This window comes from Ovis aries, chromosome 17, assembly GCF_016772045.2.
Source record: "Ovis aries strain OAR_USU_Benz2616 breed Rambouillet chromosome 17, ARS-UI_Ramb_v3.0, whole genome shotgun sequence".
NCBI classification, from domain to species: Eukaryota; Metazoa; Chordata; class Mammalia; order Artiodactyla; family Bovidae; genus Ovis; species Ovis aries.
In genome coordinates, this window is record NC_056070.1 from 4,861,917 (window position 1) to 4,868,893 (window position 6,977).

Here is a 6,977-nt window from a genome sequence, read left to right on the forward strand (position 1 = left end):
GTAACATCGTTTCATTTCTTTTAGTCATAAAGTGGAGAAGTCCCTGGTTTTTTCTCTAATTCCAAGGAAGTGGTTCCTTGGACTACTAGAGTGGGAGGGGGGCGGGGAGGAGGTGGGGTCTCTTGCTGGTTTGCAGGTGTCTTAGAACACTGCCCCCCACCCCCACCCTCCACCCCCTCACCCAGACAGAACCCCCATCAGCCGTTAGTTCCCACTGGTCCCTGGGGTCCATTTTGGCCTCTCACCCCGAGGTTGTTAACTTGCATATAGTGAACACCAAGCACCTGCCAGGGGCCTTCCCACACAAATGTGTCCCCAAGGTCTATCCCTGCCAGTCTCCTACTTAATTTGTTGCTTAATTCCTCAGGCTGATCACAGTGCCTGTCACACGGTTGGCACCCAATCATACTGTTTTATTATTGTCCTGAGCATTCTTTCACTGAACTTCCATCATAACCCCTAGATGGGCATCTCTCCACTTAACAGGCGAGGCTCCCATAGGTTCCTTTCTCCCCCAGGGCCACACAACCAGAAAGTGACCCTGCAGATTGTCACCCTGCCCCCTCTCTAAGCTCTTGCTCCTTCCCCAGGACTTGTCTTCACAACTGAGCAAATTTCCTCCCGTAATAAGCACATCTTAAGTGCCCATCGAGCTAAGTGCCAGGGGCACAAATAAGTTCAAGACACCAGCAAGCACCCAGGTAATCTCTGAGTGACAAGGAGCGCGGAGGTGTGCTCCGTGCTGGGTGGGGCAATACAAAAGGGGGCGGAGTCACCTCTGCTTCGGGGCTAGCTCAGGTTTCCCAGAGTCAAATCCCAAATGGTGACGCAGACCTGCAAGCAGCTGGGAGGAGCGGCCAGGTTGGCGGGCAGCCCGAGTTAGTGGGGCGGGGCGCAGGTAAAGACGGCAACTTCGCGCCCCACCTCCAGCCTCCTCGCCCCCGCCCCGACCCCAGTGATTTTTCTCCCTGGCACCGGTCTCTTCCTTCCCAGCTTCAGGAAGGGGACTTGAGGAAGTCTCAGAGTGGCTTGACTGCACGGATGGGACAGCGGGCGGAGTTTAGTGTGAAATCTGGCAGGATCAGATCTGAGGCTCTGCACTCAGTCCAGGCAGACTGGGAGTGCTGGGCATCCCTGGCTCACTTCCCACCCCTCTGAGGTCACCTGTGGTTAGTGTGAGTCTGCAGACAGCTGAGATGTGTCACTGGGACCCCGGGCCCGAACAGCACCCACCACTGACCTCCACACAGTAAGTGGGAGGGTGAGTGGACGGCCAGCGGGAGGGGCGGTGGGAAGAGGCTTCACTCCCTGCCACAGTTCAGCTCTCAGAGAACAGGTTCATCTGTGGGCACCACCAGCACCAGCACCACCGAATGCTCCACCGGAAGAAGAAAGGCTCTGGCAGGATTGAAGAGGCAAAGCACTGTGGGTCAGCCTCCATGCTGGAAGGTCCAGCTGAGAAGTCAGAATTCTGCCACTGGTGGGTCAGGCAAATCCCCCAGATTCCTGGGTTGGCAGGAGAACTTAATCTGCCCTCCTGTCTGTTCCCACTTTGCCCACGAAACAGGGAAGCTCCATGCCCTGCTGCTGAGCGGGGGCTCTGGTCTTTGTAAGCAGACCCATCTGATCTGGAATGTTCCTCCAGTGGCAGGTCCAAGGTTCAGAGAGACTCAAGGTGGTGTAGTTTGGAGCTTTCAAGTTTGCCTTCATTTCAACCCACCCTCAAGCTGCCTCGGGTCCTGGCTTTCCTGGGTCCCTGTGAAGTTACCGGCCTCAGGAGTGTGAATAATTGTGTCAGGGAGCAGTGATATACGAGTCTGTCTGACTGGCTTGCTTTCTTGCGCTAATGTATGTCATTCGCAGTCCCTAAGCCTGTCGTGTTATGAATGAGCATGCATCAGAAGAGAGAGGACGTTTCCAGAGAGTTCTCTTCTTTCCCCTAAAGTAAAAGCACGGTCTTTTCAGCTGTGCATCATGCCTGTCAGGCTGAGACGGGAGAACCTCAGCATGGGTTGACGTTTGCCATCCTATACCCACTAGAGCCCAAAGAGCCCAGGGCCGGTCCTCAAACCCCGGCGCACCGTTCCCCATTTACTAAATGACACGTGAACCTGTACATTTAAAAAAAGAGAGAGGGGGACGTTTCCGGTTGTCCAGTGGTTAAGACTTTATCTTCTAATGCAGGGGGTGCCAGTCAGATCCCTGGTCAGGGAGCCTCACGTCTAAAAAGCCAAAACAAAAGACAGAAGCAAGATTGTAGCAGATTCAGTAAGGACTTTAAAATGGTCCGCATCAAAAACATCTTTAAAAAAAATTGTTTAAAAATGGGAGAGATCGTATGAGTCATTGCATTTTGAGAGAGGGAGAGGGAGAGAGAGCCTGTTCACTGCTTCCTCTCCACTCTGGTTCTCAAGGGCCAAACTGGTCCTCTCTGCAAAGCAGGATTTTCTTGGTGCTGCCTGCACCCAGGGCCCCTTGGGGCTGGTCCTGGGAGCACCCAGCAAACCCGATCTGCTGGCCCTGTTTGTAGCAGAGCCGTGCCGAGGGGAACTTACTGGTGGAGTCGGGGTGTGACGAGCGGGCTGGGAGCCTCCCCGGCCAGCAGGTGTGTGGCAGCTGAGGGCGCTGGGCCCCAGGGCCCGTGAGGCTTCTGCCAGTCTGTTTCAGAGCCTGCTGCCCCCCTCCCTCCGCAGGTGTCTAGCTCTGCCCTGCCCTCGAGGTCTCTGACTGCAGGAGCCCAGAGGCCTGGTGCTGTCACCTGCAGGGAGTCACCTGCCTTCCTCCCACCTGCGCTTCTGACAAAGCCCCAGAGGGCACAGAACCACTTTGACTTGTAAGGATGTGTTGGTTTCGAGGCTGGGTTGCTCTTGCTTCTGTTCTGTGTCCTCTAGGGCTTCGGCCATTGTTAGATGAAGAATGTTAACAAAGATCACCGCTCCTGGAGGCCGCAATCACTGAAAATGGACTCCGGGGAAGAACCGGAGAACACTGTGCTGAGAGCGGTGTGCTCCCGCTGTGGATAGGAGGCACGAGGCAAGCTAGGCCGACATCGTCCCCGTGGGGGAGAGGAGAGTGGGATCCACGCCTTGTCTGCATCACATAGCGGCTTCCTGGCTGGCCTGGAGCTGCCCGTGTCTGCGAATTCTCAGCCCCCCAGCAGCTCATCCTGCCGAACCTTCGGCATGGCGGTGGTGTTGGTCAGTTGCTCAGTCGTGTCCGACTCTTTGCGACCCCATGGACTGCAGCCCGCCAGGCTTCCCTGTCCTTCACCAACTCCCAGAGTTTGTTCAAACTCATGTCCACTGAGTCAGTGATGCCCTCCAGCCATCTCATCCTCTGTCGTCCCCTTCTCCTCCTGCCTTCAATCCCTCCTAGCATCAGAGTCTTTTCCAATGAGTCAACTCTTCGAATGAGGTGGCCAAAGTATTGGAGTTTCAGCTTCAGCATCATTCCTTCCAAAGAACACCCAGGGCTGATCTCCTTCAGAATGGACTAGTTGGATCTCCTTGCAGTCCAAGGGACTCTCAAGCGTCTTCTCCAAACACCACAGTTCAAAAGCATCAATTCTTCGGCGCTCAGTCTTCTTTATAGTCCAACTCCCACATCCATATATGACCACTGAAAAACCAGAGCTTTGGCTGACTACCAGGACTTTTGCTGGCAAAGCAATGTCTCTGCTTTTTAATATGCAAAGTTTGTGATAGCTTTTCTTCCAAGGAGCAAGCGTCTTTTAATTTCATTTAATTTAAATTAAAATTAAATTTTAATTTCATTTTAACTTCAATTGCATGGCAGTGACCAGCGTCTAAATGCCTTCATATTTCCATGACTATTTCCTATCTCCAACATAAGCTCCACCAGTAGGTAAGTTCCTTGGGACTTGCTTTCTCTTGTCCTTGCTACACCGCTGTGCCTGCCCAGTGACACATAGTAGGACATCAGTAAATAGCTATTGACTGGCTGGTGGGCTCCTAGTCCAGTGTCCTTTCTACACTGATGACCTACTCTCTGACCCACCTATGAACCGGGGATTTAGGAAGAAACCTTACGGCCTTGCCTGGTGGTCCAGCAACTGCTGGAAGGCACCCAGCTTCCACTGCAGGAGGCACGGGTTTGATTCCTAGGGAACTAACACCTGGCATGCTGCATGGGATAAATAATACTAAAAAAAGAAGAAACCATAACGCTGGGGCCCAATCAGGTGAATAAAACAGCTCATCCCCCCAAAAAAGGCCTGCCCTCTTTCACTCAGTGCACAGAGCTGGTCACGCACTGGATACCTGAGAACAGCCGTGAGTCACTCTTCACTCCCGCTTTGGCACTGGAGAGGTGGCCTCACCCTCTGCCAGGCAGGACGGGCTGCTGGTGACTCCCCTGCCGGGGGGATCGGCACCGGCTTCAGGTTCTCCCGGATGGGCACGAGGCTGTGCTGAGCAAGTACGTGGCGCGGCCCTGGGTGAGCAGCGTGTGTGCAGGTTCAGGGAGGAGGCCAGGGAGACAGACGGGCTCCCAGGAGCGCCGTCAGCAGCGTTGGACTGCGGTGGGGGGTCACCTGTCATCTTGTACCGTACACATCTGTAGAGCATGAGCATTGAAATAAGGAGCTACTGTCAATAATTAAGCCTAAATAAGTTCTTCTGGAGGATCCCAGCTAGCTGTGCTCTCCCTGCGTCCTTCTGTTTTCCTGTCTTACCTGGGCTGCAGGCAGATGCAGGAACTCAGAGACCTGGCCTGTGCCATAGCAAAGAGTCGAATTCAGACACACAGGGGAAGGTCAAGGCTTCACACGTGGAAAGCCCTGGGGGCTGAGGTCAGAGGTTTCATTGACCAACAGGCCAAATAGCGGGCCGGGTTCCATGGACACAAATGGCCTCAACCCCAAGCAACCACGTCTCTTTCTCTGTCTGCTTCCCAGGCCTCCACTCCCTGGACTGAGCATCTTAACAACCCAGCGCTCTCTTAGAGCCAACAGTGCATGGTGCGATGGGGCGGTTTGCCGGACCAGTGGATCGCACCGGAGCCCTGGGGAGCTCTCTTGGGGATTTGTGCTGACACTTTCATGCCCGCCCACAGCCCAGGGTGGGTCAGAAGCGATCAGACAGGAAGGAGGGGGTGGGAGGGGAGTGGGGCAGCCGCCATCCCAGGCTGAACCTTGTGTAAAAAAAACACTTTAAACAACCAACTGAATTTTTTTTTAATTGAAAAATAAGCCCCCAGATAATGTTGACGTTTCCCTGAGTGGCGACCTGCAAGTCTATGCCACTCTCACCAGGCTGGGCATGTCCCCAAGTTCTGTTTCCACAGGAGAGTGAGGAAGCTTGGTGCCCTCAGCCGGGGCTGAAGGTGTGCGGGGCGCAGCAGGGCCATGAGAGTCAGCAGCACAGCAAAGCCAGGAGAGCCTAGTTTGCGGCAGTGTCTCTAAGCACAGGGAGCCCGGGAGCTGGCTCTCACCGGCGTTTTCCTGGCGGCCTGGGGTCATGGGACAGAGGAAAGAGTCAGAGGAAGCAGCCGATGGACAGACTGCCAGGGTGGGGCGGGGCGAGGAGGCCGGGAGCCCCTGACCCCGTCCCGGAGGGCAGCCCCGCCTGCAAGTCCAGCTTGGTGCCCGGGTGGAGAGCCTTCTCAGCACCGGGCAAGGCGAGCGCGGCAATCATAGCTTCTCCCTCGGTCGTGAGGCTTCTCAGCCTGGCCCTGCAGGAGGGTCCCACTCCCTCCCAAGGCCGCTTCGGAGGCTTCAGTTTCCGGAGAGGGAAGAGAAAGCCCCCCTCACGGGGCCGAGAGAAGAGGCCCCCTGTCCTGAGAGGGGGACAGCCAGCCCGGGGCCTGCATGGCCCCTCTGGGGGCGAGGTTGGGGTAGAGGTCCTGCTTCTTCCGAGCAAGAGGACAGTTTGCGGGGGGCCTTTCTCGCTTCTGGAAAACAGCTTTGCTGATGGTTGTTTGGGTCACAAAGCTGGGGAGGCATCTCTGACTCAGAGGGGCTCCCTTTCTTTTGACCGCAGTGAGACCCTGCCCAGTGGCTCCCTAGATGCCTCAGTTATCCTCTGGACATCCAGCAGTGACTTTACACACTTTTACACAAATGTGTGATCTTCTAAAGGGCACGCTTCTTCCTGCCATGCCCAGCTTACAATTCTTCCATAAATTGTGACCCCCGGGATACCGCCTGAGTGGCCCCTCTGAACAGCACCCCACTTTTACCCTTCCCCTATCACCCCCATATCCCCTGCCCCTGCAGCCTGGCCCCCACTGCTCCCCAGACCCAGAACCCTGCCTCTGCCTTGGACCTCAGGCTCTGGAACAGGTCCACCCCAGCCCTGACCACACATGTGGTTCTGACCCAGTGCGTGGCTCAGACACCCTCCACCTACCACCTCTTGACAAAATTCCACCCAAGGCCATCACCCCTCCATGCTGTCAGAGGTGACTGACTACCCGCTCGTCCCTGCCTCCGACATCCTGGGCGATGACTCGCTCTGTTTTTTTAAAAAAACTCACGTCCATGCGTCATAATGGCTATTCTCCTGGGGACATTGACCCTGCCAGGTCCTAGCACAGGGTTGAGCCCACAGTGAAGGTCCATGAAAGGGGGCGGAGGCTGGGGGGAAGAGAGAGGGAGGGAGCAGGCTGGATGCTAAGCTGAGGTCAGAGCTGTGCTAAGGCAGAAGTACCTGCAATCAGAGCGGGCTCTAGGCCCAGGCAAGGGGACCCCAGTCTCAGGGGGCACCTGAGGGCGGGCCCGCTTGACTTCTGCCCCCCAGGAGCCCCTCTTCCCTCCCCCTGGGCCCGGCCCCAGCCAGGCTTCACGCATTCCTCACATCCCGAGTTCACCACTGACACAGACCCGGCGTCTGCTTGCGTCAGTCTGCTGGACCAGCTCGGCCTTAGGTGTGGAGCCCAATCTGACGGCAGGGGCAAAGAGCCCTGCTCTTGCAGAACCTGCAGTCTAGGAGGTGAGGAGACAATCAAATGTCAATCAA

General features: G+C 56.0%; 1 long non-coding RNA gene across 1 annotated transcript; it reads left to right on the forward strand.

The window, feature by feature from the left end:
• The first annotated feature begins 1,097 nt into the window (after positions 1-1,097).
• Positions 1,098-3,784, forward strand: LOC132657980 (uncharacterized). Its single transcript, XR_009596828.1, has 2 exons — positions 1,098-1,249; positions 2,892-3,784. It is a non-coding gene; the product is annotated as an uncharacterized LOC132657980 (long non-coding RNA).
• The last annotated feature ends 3,193 nt before the right edge of the window (positions 3,785-6,977 follow it).